This window comes from Manis pentadactyla, chromosome 2, assembly GCF_030020395.1.
Source record: "Manis pentadactyla isolate mManPen7 chromosome 2, mManPen7.hap1, whole genome shotgun sequence".
NCBI lineage: Eukaryota > Metazoa > Chordata > Mammalia > Pholidota > Manidae > Manis > Manis pentadactyla.
The window spans coordinates 94,909,245-94,926,215 of record NC_080020.1 but is presented as its reverse complement, the minus strand read 5'-3'; the positions used below and the strand labels follow the sequence as shown (position 1 = coordinate 94,926,215).

Here is a 16,971-nt window from a genome sequence, read left to right as displayed (position 1 = left end):
GGAGAAAAAGAAATAACAATACTTTAAGTAGGAAAACCAGATTCCAGAAAAGCATGTGGGTGAAAGTCTTCCTAATTTAGCTCTGGGACAGAATTAGACACAAGCCAGGAAATCCCCAGAGGGTGCTCAGTAAATGTTCGTGGGATGAATGTAGACCAGACCCCTAAAGCTCTTTCTGTGAGCTCCTCCAGTGCTTTGATGTTATCAATAGGAAGTTCTTCCTAAAGTCAACCTCAAATCCCTTCTCCAGCAACTTTAGCTCATTCTCTTCTCCTTCCTGCTCTGAGGAGAAACAGGAAAGGTGTTGATAATGCTGTTCTTACATCTCCATTAAATTATCACATATTAAACTTGCTGTCAGTATTCCATTTGGTGGAATAAATAACCTCAATTTTGTAAACTTTTCCTTCATAAAAGTGACTTCCCAAACATTTCCATGTGCCAGTTTTAAGAATCACAAACGGTTAGAAGTAACTTACACATTATCATATGGACAGAGGCACACTAAGACGAGTAATGTGCTTAGTTCATAAAGATGCTGCTTCAAGAAATCCCCGCAGCCTGGGTAGTCCATGGCAGCTACGCAGGTTTCTATCTTCTCTTGAGCCTGGAAGGAGGTGATAGCTGATGAGTTAGACTAGTAAGATGCAACCTCGCACTGATGAAACGTCCATTTTCTTGGGGGAAATGGCTGACAGGAGCAGGATAAAGCTGTCAGGAAGCATGCAGCAATTTCCCAAATCTCCCACTACCAGTGAGCTTTATTTGTGTGCTTAGAGCTATTATTAGCAAAACAATGGCTGGAAAATGTACCAGGGAGAAAATTAAGAAATGACAGATTTGTTTTTAGAAAGTAAGATAAAAGCTTCTTTGGTTAAGTTTTGTCAAGTTTTTTGAAGCAGAGAGTTTCACGTTAGCAAAACACACCATCCAACCGTGGCGCCTGGGAAAGAGCAGCGAGCGGCACAGTGTGCGCCGGTAATCTGTGCGCGGGCTCTGGAGCTCAGCGAGCTCAGCGTCCGCCCGGCGCGGGCATGACCCCGTGGCTCTCCAAAAGGTATGAGAAACGGGAATTTCGCAGCACAACACAGTCCTCGCTTGAAAATCCTAAAGCCCCCTGTGGCACGTGGTGGGGGTGCTGACCGGGCACAGGGTGCACAGGCGTGTGGCGGCGAATGGATATAGCTGTTGCTCTCCGTGGGCAACAGAAATGACTCTGGCCTGGGCTGTGCTGTCCAACACAGCGTGGCGACTGAGCACTGGCGATGGGGCCGGACTGACTGAGATGGGCTGTCTCAACGACTCAAGTATGAAAAAATAATACAAAACCATCACTAATCATTTTTAAGATCGACTACATGCTGAAATGATATTTTGGAGAGATTGGTTAAGTAAAGTATCTTATTAAAATAAATGTCACACCACGGATGAGCCTTGAAAACATGCTAAGTGAAAGAAGCCAGACACAAAAAACTACACACTGTGTGATTCCATTTATATGAAATGGCCGATAGGCAAATCCATAGATCCGGAAGGACATGAGTGCTTGCTTACAGCAGGGGGATGGGGGTCTATGGGAAATGGGTGTTGATGGCTATGGGGTCTTTACACAGTGTGAAAATATTCTAAAACTGTGACACTGGTTGCACAACTCTGTGAATATAATTGTACACTTTAAACGGGTGAATTGTATGGTATGTGAATTATATCTCAATAAAGCTGTTTAAACAAATTTGGATGCAAAAGATTAATTTTACCTGTTTATTTTAAATGTTTTAAAACTTTAAATTACATAAGTGGTTGGCATTATATTCTGTGGAACCACAGGGCTAAGGGGACTGAGGGTAAAGAAGCTGGGGAAATCCAGGACTAGTGGGACCCAAAGGGAAAGTCATAAACACAGGGCAGGAGAGCGGCAGAAGTGCTCCCCTTTGGTGCAGGGCAAGAAGGAATGAGGGTGAATGGGAACCTGACCCGGAAGTCTGGGGATTTGGGGCTGTGTGTAAAACTCCAGGACTCGGGTAGGCCCCTTGTGGATAAACTGAAGGTTCCTGTGGCCAGGATTCTCACCTGGCCCTGGTTGGCTAGCTCCCCTACACATGTGTGGGCAATACGTTGTTATTGAGTCTACATAAAGAGCTCCGCCTGGTGCTCTGCGTGATGGATGGTGCGGCTGCTGCACGATTACAGGAGAGCAGAGGCTGGAGGGGTGGCTGCGCCGAGGACAGAGACTGAGACGGCTGTGCGGGCAGAGAGGCCCAGAGGCAGAGACCGGCTTGCTGTATGTAGACTCGCTCTGAGTGGATGGGATTCTAGTAATTGACCTGCCACCGTGGGAATAAAGTTGGGTATAAACCCTTGCACCCCAAGAACATTCCACTGTCATTTCCTTGGTCTCACTGAATCAATAGTGAACTTGTCTGGGGGGGCTGAAATCCATTGGCAAGACACCCCTCACCAAGTGCCAGCACAAGGGACTGACGGCAGACCAGACTTTTTGACCCCTCAGCACCCAGGGCATGCTGTCTTCAGTCAGCTCTCCAGAAGACTCTTATCAACCCAACTGTCCCAGAGCTACCCAGCTGCCTCCTGCGTTGGCCTGCAGCCTCTGGGGCTGAGAGGATCCACATTTTGACCCACATGTAATGCATTTGCATACTCAGAACCCAGCCTTGCTGAGGTGTAGCAAGCAGATCCAGGAGCTCTCCAGACACACATCCTGGAGAATGGAAACTTCTTCAAGGAGTGTTCGCCAAGGGAGCTTGTCTGCTCTCTTTATGGAAAGCCATAAACTAGCCCTAGCATTGGTCAGAGGCCTCCTGAATGCAGCATAAAGAGAATCCTTGGGTGCCTTCTTGCCGTCCCCTTACAACCCTGGTTTCTTTCTGATTCAGTTCTCCTCCAGCTTCCCCAAAAAGCACAACAGTATTTCAAAGGATGCAGCTCAGTGGAAGTTGGATGAGGAAGCTATACTTAGGGCCTCCCCAAAACAAAGGGTCCTATGGCTTTTCTCCAGAGATCAGAAAGGTGATTTTTGTCTGAAGGGTGGATTGGGGCAAATTAGCCAGATGAGCTGTAACCCCAACTGCCTACTTCTGGAGGAGGGGTTTGTAGCCTAGAAAGGGGACAGAAAATCAAATACATTGCACTTGGCAGTGGCTGTTTAAATTTGAGTAGTGAAAAGTGAGTATTTGACCCTATTCTGTGTCTTGTACAAGCTATGTCCTGACATTTGCTCCCACCACAGTAAATATTAGTTTTTCTCATAATTGACTATTTATCAGGTTTCGGTGGACAGGTGAGTAGCAGGCAAATAAAATGGGACACGTGAAGTTCATGAACCGAGGGGCATTGTCTAGGCAAAGCAAGATCTCCTGTTTTCTTGCCCTGAAGAAGTAACAGCAAAAAGGAAACTGTTCAATGAAGATGTAAGAGACACAGGTGAGAGCATCTTCTTCATGACTGTAAGCTCCTGAAGGCCAAGGATTATAATTGTTCATGCCTGCATCTCCACAGTAGGACCTGGCATGTGGTAAGTACTCAAGGAATGTCTGTGGCATAGATAGATAGAGGGGGAGGGATATGGCACAGCAGGTAACTGATGAACATGTTTGTTATGTGAGGGTTTAATGTTCTGGGTGGTGGGTGGGCAGGAGGAGGGACTTGCAAGATTTCATTTATGCCATAGGGAAATACATTCTGAAAGTGTTAAATTAAAACTAATATGATAGCATATTGCATATTTGGTTTTGTCATCTATCTAGCTTTTTCCAAAGAGTGCTTAGATATGTTGAATAAGAGTGAGGGTGGAATGGGAAAAAGATCCCTCAAATTACAGCTCAGGGCCTCTGACTCTCTAGATCATGTAAAATGCAAACTACTTAGGAGTGGACGAATGACTTAATGATGATGTTGTCAGGGCCCTCAGAATAAATATTGCCTTTTCCATTCCCTGCTGGTACTACACTGTGCAGCTGGCATGTTGTCAAGAGGCTGAGATCTCCTCATTCTTATCTTCTGAGTCAGGGAGTACAAGATGGTGAAACACTTGTATTAAAAGCATTTGAATTGTTTATCCCTTGTTCTACAAGGTGAGGTGATCCTTTCTGCCCAAGGACGCTGTTCTATAAGTGAGGTGGGTTTTTGTGTTTGGCAGCTTGCAGCCTGTATTTTGAATCCAGATACTTAAAAGTCAGGATACAGAAAATTTCTATCTCCAGATAGTCCTATAATAGAGCTCGAAAGTCTCATCTGGAATATTAGAAGGCAGAAAACTTCAAAGAAAGCAAAACTGTGTTACTTTAAGATTGAACTTAGATCTCTAAGAATTCTGTGAAATTATCTCAGGTGTGTCTGTGGCATGCTAGCAATCAAGGAGGACATGACCCTGGTAGGGTGAGCTAAGAAAGCTGGATTCTTGTAAGGAAAGTATTGCTGTGGTGTCACGATGGGAGTGCACAGGTGCGGCTGGGTGGGAGCCGCTGGCACCAGGGCTCCCTGTGATGGGTCCTAGGGCCCATGTTCCCTGACTCAAGTCACTTCTGTTCATGAACCTGTGCCATGACTCACAAGCAGCCAGCAGCAGTTGAGAGGAAATGATGTGGCAACTGTGTCTGAAGATGATGGTTAAACATTGGAAACAGAAAAGAAAATCCATTAAAAAATATGCTGTTGTCTTTTACAAAGGCTGTGCAAGATTTCAAAAGCATGTTTGGCATTCCAAGTATTATCCCTTTTGTGTCTTTAAAGACTAGCTCTGAGAGCGATATTTTTTGTTTATTTAACATTTAATCAAAAGAGATTTGGATCCCACTAGCTTTTGAACAACAGCTTCAGTAGCATTGCCTCTTTGCATTTAGTTCTAGGAGAAAAACTTCAACCATATGGAGAATTTGATGTCTGTAATATGTACTAAAAGATCAGCTGGTCTAACTTTACAGGGTAATAAAAGGGAAGAATTTTCCTGTGCTCAGGTCTTTTATGAATTATAAATAACCATTGACTTTGGAAGATAGCACATCATAAAATTTTTTTTCACAAATATGCACAAATCCATTTTAAGATCCAAGGGAAAAGATGTTCAGAAGTCTCAGATGTACTCAGTTTTGATTTTGTGGGGAAACATGTTCCTTTACCATATGGATGCTTTTAAGGGGGCCTTCATCTGGGGCTCAATAATGACACCCCAGTGGCTAAATAAGGGATTTCTTTCCTTCTAACATTATTTCTCTGTTATTAAAGGTGGAAAAACCTTCCACAAATAGCATACGATTAGAGTGCTTTAGGGGGTATCCTGGGAATCAAGGTTATGTATCTGCTCCAGAAATACTGTCTGTAATTATCATTCCTCAGTGGTTCTGAGGATGCAGTCTTGGTGTTTTCATTAATTTCTTGATTCTACATGCCTGGAGTGCATGCCTGCTCTTGATATTCAATATTTTACAGTAGGAGTTTTTTTGTGTTTTTTTTCTTAGGGTCACAGGTCTCTCCCCGTCCCTTCCTCTCATAATAACCATTTCCCGGCTTCTTTTGTCTGCTAAAATAAAAAGGTATGAGAGACAAAATTTGAAAAAAAAAAGAAGTCGGATATGAGATTCTTCCAAAGCCAAGCCATCATCTTGCCTATTTATAATCTCATAGAAATATTAAAAGATGGAGCATTCAGATCTAACAATTAAGAGGGACCATGGGTCAGGCAGCACATTGATTTTCTCCCCAGCATTTTATCATGAATATTTTCAAATATACACAAAGTTGAAAGAATTTTTAGAGTGAAAACTCATATAGCCACCATCTACTTGTAGACTCTACCATTAACATTTTACTGTTGCTTTATTGCATATACACAGATCTAACTCCATTAATCCATCTTATCTTTTTCATGCCTTTGAAAGTAAATTATAGGCATCAACCAATTCCTACCTAAAAACTTCAGCTCAATATTCATTCTCTTTTGATGTAAAATTTATATACAATGAAATGTAAAATCTGAAGTGTACATTTTCTGAATTTTGACAAATGTATCCAGTTTTTGGCTATTGTGAATAAAGCTGTTGGGAACATTCTTATACAAGTCTTTTTTCTCTTGGGAAAAGACCTACTCGTGTAATTGCTAAATCACATGATAGATGTGTGTTTAGTTTTTTAAAAAACTGCAATTCTTTTTCTAAAGTGGATGTATCATTTTATATTCCCACCAGCAATGTATGAAAGTTCCAGTTGCTCCACATCTTTGCTGATATTTAGTGTTGTCAGTCTTTTTACTTTAAACCATCCTGGTGAGTATGTAGCTCATTGTGAGCTCATTTGCAATTTCCTGATGACTAAGGACATTGAACACATTGTCATGTGCTTTTTATTTGCCATTCATATGTTTTCTTTTGTGAAGGGTCTGTTCAGTCTTCTGTCTGTTCAATAGCCTATTTTTTTGGCCTTTATTATTGAGTAAGACTTCTTTATACATCTGGACATCAGTCTTCTATTGAGTTTATGTTTCACAGTTTTTCCAGTCCATAGCTTGCCTATTCATTTTCTTAATGGTCTCTTTTGATTAGAAGTTTTTATTTTAATGAATTCTGATTTATCTTACATTTTTCTTACATGGTTATTGCTTCAATGATCTAAACAAAGCGTAATGCTCTTAATAAATGGTTTCCCCAAAATCTATTGTAATCTCACAAAAACTCAAAGCTTCACTGGATTCATTGTAAGAGATGTGTTTGTCTAAAGCAATATCCATTTGCACACATATTGGAAACAACTGAGGAAAACCTAGTTATCTGTAAATAGTCACTCTCAAGAGCCTTCCAGAGAAGGAAGCAAATTCTAGACCTCTCTTTTCATTTTGCTTATAATCACAAGGATTCTATTTTATTGGTGGAAAGAATAACCCCCAATAAAACCACCTGGCCGTGGTCTTGTTATAATATCAAGTTAGCCCTTCTGCTTATGAGTATCGTGAATGGGTTTTTATAAATTAATCACATGTTACTGAGAAATTATATTTTAAATGGTTTGAATGTGTGGCATAAATGAATGAAAAATTTCCCCAGAAAGGTATTAAAAATAAAACCAAAAGAAAGAAATTTATAGAAAGACCCTGGTGTCAGGGATAGCATGGGGGCAAAATTAAGAGCAGATTGAAAAGGGGAATAATATTGGCAACAAGAAAAGTAGGACTTGGAAAAATAGAGGCCAGCTGAAGAGATGTAGTGATTCTTCCATCCTGTTCTTAGGTAGCACACTGAAACTTTTTCCAAGATTTTACCCCAGACTCTTTGCCAACTGCTCTGTTGTCAGTGCAACTGTTTGATCTCTCCCTTTGTTTCTCATTTGGACCAAAGGGACACTCAATACGACATGACATTTTGAAAACTGAACTCACGTCTTTTTCACCCTAACTTCATTGTTGTCCTGGCCTACTTTCTCCTCGATATTTTCTTTAAAGTGCAGGCTGAATGTAGTCTTTCAAACTTTTATGCAAACTCCTTTGAGGGTCTCTCCCTCTCTGATTCCATCTTTTCCTATGATCATTTATGTTCTGCAATTGCTAATTTAGTTGTGGATAATCTTGAGCCTTTTGCTTCTTCAGTTTACTACTTGTTATCATTAAAAATTTTCTCCTTTATTAGAATCTGTGATTCAGGAAAGCAATGGGGTGAAACTTCCATTGATGATCATTACTGTTTGATTGTGGGTTGAAATTGGCAGTCGAATTTTAGTTTTTCATTGACTCAGTAGGTTTTTATAATCTACTCTAGCCTGCTATTTTGGTATGATTCTCATCAGAAGTTAGTCTGAAATATGACTTATGGAGAGAGTGCACTAATTTGCAAAGCTCTGGGAGTTCTAGCTTCGGGGAATAATCACCAGTGACTATGTGGGTGTGCCTTCCAGGCCAAAGGATGTAGGCTAATGATGAGTCCTTACCTCATTAGGAGTGTGGAGGTTAGACAGGGTGGTAAGCTTTTCTGGCAGATCCTTCTGGATCTGTTTCTGAAGAGAGCAGATACAGTCAGGAGGAGAGAAGGCTAGGTTCTGAGTGAGAAAAATCAAGTAGGACTTCAGGGCCTCTGAAATATTTGCCCTAAATAATTAACACACAAACATGACTGAAGAAATCAGAAGAGAGAAACGAATGGGGTTAAAGTCACAGGGCCACATGATAAATTGTGCCTGGCTAAGCAAGTGGGTTAAGTCACTTCCTAACATGTTGCCAGCAGCACAGATATCTGCATTTAGTGTCACATGCAACTGCAAAATGAACCAAAAATACTCTCCAAGTTTCTTGCCCTTTGGAAGTGTGATTCCTGCTACTATAGCATCTCAATTAAGGCACTCAAGGATCTTGGGCAAAGTCTGAGTTAGGTGGGTGGGTCCCTCTGGCCTGCAACTGGGAGATTAAGGTAGGTCCTTGAATTTGTTGGGTTGTGAAAATTAGGGTGGGTTGTCAAGCTATCCTTTCTGTGCAAGTTTTAAGGCAGTCCTGCGGCCAACTCTCCTCAAGATCATTTACTCCTCATGCAATATTCTTTATACCAATGGAGGTGGGAGGTGAAATTGTCCAAAACTCAGCCTTGGAATCTTTTACTCTTTTTTCTCATTCTGTGCTGCTTCAAAATGTATATAAAAGTAAAATGCAGATCCCTGAAGCACTGTTCCAGCCTGAAAATAAGTTACAGCAACTTGGCTTGGCTGTGTGGTCCTTTATGAGCAGGAGAGTCTGGGTTGGATAGAGAAATGGGTAATAGGGGAGGGAGCCCGTGGGGAACACACACTGAGCGTCTTCTTTCCTCCTCCCTTCCCTCCCTCCCTCCCTCTTTCCTTCCTTTCTTCCTTCCTTCCTTTCCTCCTTCTCTCTCCCTTTCCTTCTTATCTTCCTTCCTCTGTCCCTCCCTCCCTCCTCTTTTCCCTCCCTTTCTTGCACTAGCACTCTTGGTCAGCAGCTCCATCTTTCTAAGGAACAGGTCTAAGAACAAAGGGAGGAGCTTTGCAAGGAAGAAAACCAAAGAAACTTTTCTTGTGACTGAATAAAAACTGACAATAAAAATGCTAACCATTGGTGATTATACTGATAACTCAATGGGAAATCAGAACTGTACAGAAGCTCAACTCAACTCTTCTTATGCAAGATAATTCTGTTTGCTTTTGCTGAATTACCAGAGTTCTGCAGGAACATCTGGCTGACTGGCAGTTACATTTTCTGAAGGGAGGTGATGACTATTGCTACAGTTAAGTATGTTCTAACTTTCCTTAGTACCACAAGGTTTATCTGAATCTCAGAGTATCTATGATCTTGCAAGATCCAAATTTCCCTTCAAGTTAATTAGCATTCAGGTTTCAGCCTGGGAATAATGTCTCCTGTGGTGGTGACCCTTGTTATCATCCTTTTAAGTGAACTCACAGGACTGTTCTGTGATTTTCAACTTTGCTTTGTGGTATGAGGTCTGTGAATGTTTAGTTGACAATACGTGTGTGCCTCTCTCATTTCCTGTTTTTAAGGGCTGTACTTAATTTATTTGAAAGGGTGGAATATTTTAAATTACAATTCAGCAGTTTTGCTAAGGAAGGCTGTAAAACACAATGAGCAAGGAGTTTTACTTCCTCCTTACAATTGCTACTCCCCCATTTTGAAATCTTGATATCCTCCCATCAGTGGGAATGACTTTAACTTAGACTATAACATTCTGAACAGCAACCAGGCCATGGCTGGAGCTGGAGAGGGTCACAGTATTCCTACACACTCTAATTCCATTTTCCCAGACACCTTATGTGTCTGCCTGTGCTTGATACTGTCCTAGTCTCTTGAGTCCCCTCACAGAGGTGCAGCACTTGGATTGGTTACTGAATACAGTTGCTCAGCCAATCAATTGAAACCTTTCTCCTGCAACCTTAGCAACACGTGACAATGGTCATTAACAAAAGTTAAGAGAAAAACCCCTGACAAATCCAACCAGCCATAAAAATGGTGCCCATTGAGGGCAAAAGGCGCTAGTCCTGTCCACAGAGCACTTTGTGTGGCCAGAGAAGGATCTTCTTCTACTACAACTAAATCCCCACACCAACCGAACCTCTACGCCCACCAGAATATTTTCGGTAGTTGGAGAGGGTCCACATAAAACTTTGTCTCTAGGGTCACACTTCTGTCTCTGATGCTAATTTGTTCTTCAGGGCAAGAGAAGCATTTTCTGAGGGAGGCAAGATACCTGGCAGTGTCACCAGTGGCACCTTTCCAAGCTCCACATCTATTACCTCCCAGCCGGACTCTGAAGCCCTGTTGAGGGGCAGTTGGCCTGTATGCCCCATTGGGACATGCTTCTCCAGATGCTGCTAGACTTAATGAGCTCTCTCCTCTGTCTGGGAGGCTTCATCTGGGCATCTGTAGGCAGACTCGGCAGAGGCTGGAGCAGCGAATGGAGAATAAAATAGGGGACCTGCCAGAAACATGCACAGGCAATTCATAGGCAAATACATGTTCCCACAAAGACATAATAGCTGTGTGTATATGATACCCTCCTGAAGTCCCCTTACATGACCATTCCAGTTAGTCTAGCCACCTTGAAGGCATATTTTAAACCCTGGCTGAGTAGTCCATTGTGTGGTGATTAGCTCTTAATGAAGCTGAAAATACCTAATCATCCGACAAGTAATCTGAATTAATTTTTTATGCTATATTGCTAGACAAGTTGGTGTCATGACAAAGAGAGACCTGTGCATATATATATAGAGATCTGCACGCACAGATATAGTGCACACACACTCATAAACCTAGGCATAAGGAGCAATGGTGGGAAGAAAAAAGAAAACAAAAAAGATGGGAAAGAAAAAGAGAAAGAAAACTTCAAAGAGCCATGAACTGGAGAGTGTGAAACCCAAGGTAACATTATGAAATTAGTGAAGGTCGTTCAGCCCCCTCCTGGTGCACCCCAGTGACCCTCTCCCTATTAGCCCTGTAAGGCCTGTCCCGTATTTCATTTTCCATGGTAGTGACAGAGGGGTTAGCACTCAGTTAGTTTACTAACCCCTTGGGATTATAAATTGATAATGACTTCAAGTTTAGCACTTCAGGGGATATTGATAAGTTTACAAAGGGGGTGCATGAAGGTCCAAAATAACTAAGTCTCTAATGGTTGAATTGTAAACTGAGAGGAACATCTTTAGTCTGGAGACATGGCCTTGCTCACACACATTTTTTAAGGTAGAAGCCTCCTCTGGATATTCTTAAATATTACAGACAATTACAGACAAGAAAAAATAGTTGGGGTGGGGTGGGGAAGTGCAGTGGGGAGTTATCCATCAAATGGTAGCTCTTTGGGAAGATGATGCCTTAGATGGAGAGGTGAGGCAGCAGGCTGGACTTTTACACAGAAATAAACTAGGAGTTGACATCAGAATCTTTCATATCTGTCCTTCTGGGAACATGGAAACTTTCTGGTGACAGGAGGTGTTGAAAATTACAATATAGGATATTATGTAATATGTTAAAAACCAAGTCTTACATAACCATATGTATGCACATAGGTTTAAAGATCCTGAGAGAAATTAAGCCACTCTGAGAGGATATAAAACTGTGGACATCTTCCTATTGAAGAGACAAACCATTTTCTTCCTTTTTCAGATTTTTTCAAGTTCTGCAGTTATTATTAGTCAAGTTTTCTATGGGTATGAGCAACTATCAACTATCAAGACTATGGAACAACAACAACAAAAAAGGAAGCAATATCAAATGTTTATTTCTTGCTCAGGAAGTTAAGAAATTTTTATCTATCTGTGAAAGAGAAAAAGAAAAAATAAAATTTGACAACGTATGTAGTATGGTTTTTGCAAGCCAAATTGCCAGTGTGTCAGGAAGGGTTGTATAAAATATCTGAAGCATTATGCTGGTGCCTAGAGGGAAGAGGTAAAGATTCTCAGTTAATAGTTCATGATCAACCACTTGAACTTGACTTCAGGATAAACCTGTGAGTCCCCAGCTGGGAGAGGGCATGTTTAACTTTAGTGCAGTTTGGAGATAGAGCATTCCTGGGGAGAACAATACTTGGCACGTTATAGGTATAAAATAAATATTTGTTGATGACACAGCCGCACTGCCTCCAAATCAACATTCTCTCAGTTCACAAATACTTTCAAAGGAAGAAAATTTTAGAACACCAATGAATGGCTATTTTCCCCTCTTAATCTCTGAGAGATCATTGTTTCCTGTTTCCATGGTAACTAGAAGACTAGAAATTGCCAAAACTTCAGAGACACTTGAAATGAAAGTCAGGGGGAAAAAAAAGGCAAATGTTACAGGCAGCATGTATGACAATGGGGCAAAGTTTTTGAAATTTGGGAAGACTTTATTTCTTTGCTTGAAATAATGCAATAATTTCCAGAACCTAGAGGTAATACTTGATGCCACACTACTGAATGTTCATTGAGGAAGTTTTATTCTTTTCTTGAAAGGAGAGACCCATGGGCCTTAGAAGCAATCAAGTGAAGGTAAGCTGTTGGAAATTGCTCTCCTGGCAAGCCTTAATGTTAACCACAATGAGGAGGCCAGTCTGTCTGAAGTGTCCTTGCTTCCTCCCTTGCATGGCGTGAACAAATATTTATTGAGCACCTACTTTCTGGGTAACCTAGCCTACACACAACTAAGTGAAAAATTACAACTCTGATAAGGGCTTCTAAAAGTACATGTAACTATTAGAACATGTAATAGGCAGAGCTGACCTGTCAATAAGGCCAGGCCTTCCTAAGGAAGTATGATTAAGCTGAGTAGGAGGAAACTAGGCAGTGGTTGCCGGGCGTGGGGAGGAAGAACATTCCAGGCAGTGGGAACTCTTGGGCAGAGGCCCTCTGGGGGAAGTAAGCCTCGAGAGTTCAAGGAACTGAAAACAGTCCTGAGCAGCCTGTGCTGGCAGAACCCCAGAGAGTAAGGGGAATGAACTTGTGGCATGGCCAGCTGGAGAAGTGAGCAGGAGCCAGGTCATTGCCAAAACACAGCCTTGACTCTTGCAAGGTGGGTTTGTTAAAGACTTTGGTCTTTATCCCTCCTCATTCCAGGGTGAGCTTGGGCTGGTAACAGGAAGGCATGACAGGCCCTTGTGTGTATCTGGGAATGACAGCTTCTGGTTCATCTGAAGTCCATCAGAATATTGCCATAAATTCCAGATGTGAACCATCATGTTTCAAAGGATTATAATTCATTAAATACTTTAAACCCAAATCATTTTCAAGATATATTATTTTGTGTATAACAATTCAGTGGACACCTCAGAGCAATCATTATGACTTTCAATTATCATCCTATATTAACCCCTCAGAAGCCAGCGTTTGCTCTCATAACCTTCCCTTTGTTTGTGACCTAGCTGGAATCCAGGAAAAGTCTGCAAGAAGCCAGAATAAATGTGACAAAGACCACATATATTTTAACCAGAGGGTAGGTTCTCATTAAGAACTACTTGATCTTTCTTTTACATATTCTGAGTTCCAAGGCCACAGCAGATGGGGAACAATGATTCAGAAAGGGAGAAGGTATGGGGTGGTATATGACAATAACTGAAACTAACAGGGACCGGAACAACTGTAGAGGAAGAGACAAAAAAAAAAATGAGAAAGAAAAACACTAAATAAAAAATGAAGGAAGGAAGAAAGAAAGAAAGAAAAGGAAAGAAGGCAAGTAATCTGGGGCTTTTAGTTATGGACAAACTGTCTTGCATGCCTTAGATCTTGAGGGCATCACTGTTTTTATAATGAGACCTTTTACTTAAGTAGTCAAGGAGGTGTTTTAGAAAGATTTCTAGCCTACAGGGTAAGGGTTTTTAAAAGGATTTTGGTACTTGAAGAGTGGATCTTCAGTGATTTGGGAAAATTGTCTGTTCAGAATGGTTCTTACAAAGGTTGTGTATAATTATGGTTTTATTGTAGTCCAGTGGAGGTGTTAGTTAATAAAGGTTTCAGGCTGAAAAGTATCCCACACACCAGCTTTTGCTGAGACTGCTTCGTTTTCACAAGTCATCTAATTCTGGGTTTGAACGAAGTCATTGGAAGTGACACTTTTCATATCTAAATTGTCATGATGCTATTCTTGACAAGGAATGAGTTCTTGAATATTTAAAAATACTGTAGGTGATAAAATGCTCTTAATAAAAACATTTCAAAGTTTGCCTTTCACAGTTTTAACTTTAATTTTCATGCTTAACTCTTAAATGCAAATAATCTTTCTCTAGGCATAAGGTGCTCCCTAAAGTTACATGGTTGTCTGAATTGTATGTCATTACTGCCTCCAGATGAGAGTGAGAATGAACAAAATATAGTTTGATCACCTTGGAAAATGCTCATGCTATATGTTTATGAAATGATTTGGGGGATTGACATTGTTTTCTTCAAATATATCCTCCATACATGTCAGAGCATCTTTTTTCTCCCTAGAGAACATGTTCATACTGCAGTACCTAATGTCCTAATTGTGTTTTTCTTGTGTCATCTCATCTATTAAAGGTATCTGCAGAGTGATGCAATTTTGAAAAAATCATTAATTTTCTAAATGATCCTTCTATAGTGCTACTTTTTCAGTGTTTTTTCCCAGTTGCCATAGGTAAATAGAGAAGTAAATATTTTCACATTATCCAATTCAGTAGTATTCTGTGTCTATTCTGTGACAAGCTTGACAAAATACTCAGTAAAAAGTTAGAGTTAATAAGAAGGGGGAAGACTAAAAGCTACAAGGAAGGGTGGCATTTCCTATTTCTTTTGATTATCACTGAGATTGGTTGGAGGCTAAACATTCCAGTTCTGAGATTATTTTCATTTGACAAGACCTTCACCACTGTATTTGAATTGGAATGAACAGAAGAATGATAATAGTCTGGTCAGTTTTCACAATGCTGAAATTATACACAGACCAATATTTACACTAAAATATCTTTGCTAAAAGTTAACAAGAACAGATTATCTAATAGTTAACAAAAGCAAATACCTTTTGCCTTTTGAGGGAGGAATTATTATTCAAATCACAATATTTGAAGCAAATTTATTTGTAAGCAAATTGCCAACCTATTTTTTTTTGTATATGTTGAGCTATGATTTATTTTTCAAAATTCCAGATTTTAACATTTAAGGCTTCCATCTTAACAGAATACACTGGTCTTAGAAGTAGGATGGAAAAGATTGGCTGGTTGAGTATACTTTCTTATAATTACAGAAAATTCTAGGAGGATACATCTTAAGGAATGAAACAGTGAGTTTGTAAGTGGTAAAGTGGCATTACATTATGGTGTTTTGCAATTTTGCTTATTCTGAAGAATTATCCAGGGCATTGGTTAAAAAGATTCCCAGTCCCACTTTGGCCTTCTCCAGAAGAAAAGTAAAGGAAATCTGTATTTTTAACAAGAACTCAGGGTGATAGTTCTGATTGGGCAAGTTTGGGAAATACTGGATAATGGAGAAATCCCTGGCTTTATCATCAGACAGAATGAACTTGAATTCCTGCTTGGCCAGATTAGAGCTAAATAACTTTTGACAAATTTCTCTGAGCCTCAGTTTCATTATTTGTTTCTTGTGTGTGGGGACTGGGACATCAAATGAATTATGGGTTGTATAAATCCTAGCATTGTGTCTGTACCCACTCTCTAAAAAATATTAATAGCAACATAGTAGTGGTTTGTTTCTCTGGAATTTAACAAAGTTCAAATGGTTCAAACTTTTCCCTTCTTCAAAGATGGAACAGTTGTTTTAAACTGATCAATTCTGGGTCGATCATTCCCTGCCCACCTCTTATTTTGTTCAAGAATCTATTTGGTGTGAATGACTGACCAGGAAGATTCTTCCAGTACTTTTCTGTTTTTGGACATTTTGCCCTAATGAAGTGTCATCTCTAATATTTCATTCTTTACTCTTTTTTAGCCACACAGAATATAATTCTTTGTCCTTCCACTGGAGGGGAGAATAATGCCTGGTTCATAGCCTAACTATGCTGTTATAGGCTTTTCATCCTCTCTAAACAATTTAATTATATTCCAGGGAATATAATTGGCTTTGGTTATAATATAAAAAGTATATCCCAGTATGAGGAAGAACAGAAAATGGGTATAATTTTGTATCTAGCTTCAGACGACTTGAAGTTCTAATCCCATTTTCATGGCCTGGAATCTTCCTACTTACAGTAGATATTTTCTTAATTAGCTAAGATGATTAGCAGTAATGATGAGGCAATGCCATTTTTTCTTTCCACAGGTCTCCTAGCACTGCCACATTCTTGCCAACAAAGGGTAGTTTTCAAACTTGAGTGTAAATTAGACACACGGGGAGTGAGTGTCAATTTTTGGTTCTCAGCACCCATACTGTGTATTCTTTGCTTTGGGGGTCACTCTAAGGGTCTCTCTTTGAAAACCACTGCTCCAGGAATTTGATAAATATTGAATTCAAATTTTTTCATTTTTAAATGAAACATGGGTAGAGGAGCCATGATAGTTCTCTGGATAGGAACTCCACTGACCCTTTCAAATAAATTCCTTTCCCATCCATCCATCCACACATAGAACTGCAACAGGCCAGGTGCTCCATACCAGGCGGGGGGCAGGATGTATCTCTGTTCCCTCAGGCTATCAGTGTAGCTACTGGGAGTTTTGTTTATGAAATCTGCCTGACAGCCTAGCTCCTGGCCACATTGGCCAACATAGTACAGTGTGATTTGATGAGTCACTGCATTTGGGAAGCTGAAGACCTTCTGTACTTTGGTTTCTTACCATTGCCTAATGGTAAACATTGGAGCAGAACCAGAGGCTTCTAGCCCTGATTTGGTCTCTGGGGTAGGGCCCTGTTTGAAAAGGTCAATTACAAGTAATTTAGTAATGATTCTATGAACACCAGAAAAAAAACCCAAAAAACTGTAAATACCCCCAAAATGAGAGATGGCACAGTATCAGCCAATGATGACATACTGTTACTTACTTCTCCCTTGGCTCAGGGGTGTAGCTAACCTCTGGGGAA

General features: G+C 40.5%; 1 long non-coding RNA gene across 3 annotated transcripts; it reads left to right on the top strand.

Annotated features, from left to right (window-relative positions):
* Nucleotides 1-2,918: 2,918 nt before the first annotated feature.
* On the top strand, nucleotides 2,919-14,449 carry LOC118920628 (uncharacterized). 3 transcript variants are annotated; one of them, XR_008994883.1, is made up of 5 exons: nucleotides 2,919-3,183; nucleotides 3,285-3,532; nucleotides 6,201-6,278; nucleotides 9,163-9,230; nucleotides 11,618-14,449. It is a non-coding gene; the product is annotated as an uncharacterized LOC118920628 (long non-coding RNA). The 3 variants fall into 3 exon arrangements; XR_008994882.1 differs by having other exon boundaries at nucleotides 2,919-3,532; XR_008994889.1 differs by lacking the exon at nucleotides 9,163-9,230 and having other exon boundaries at nucleotides 2,919-3,532.
* The last annotated feature ends 2,522 nt before the right edge of the window (nucleotides 14,450-16,971 follow it).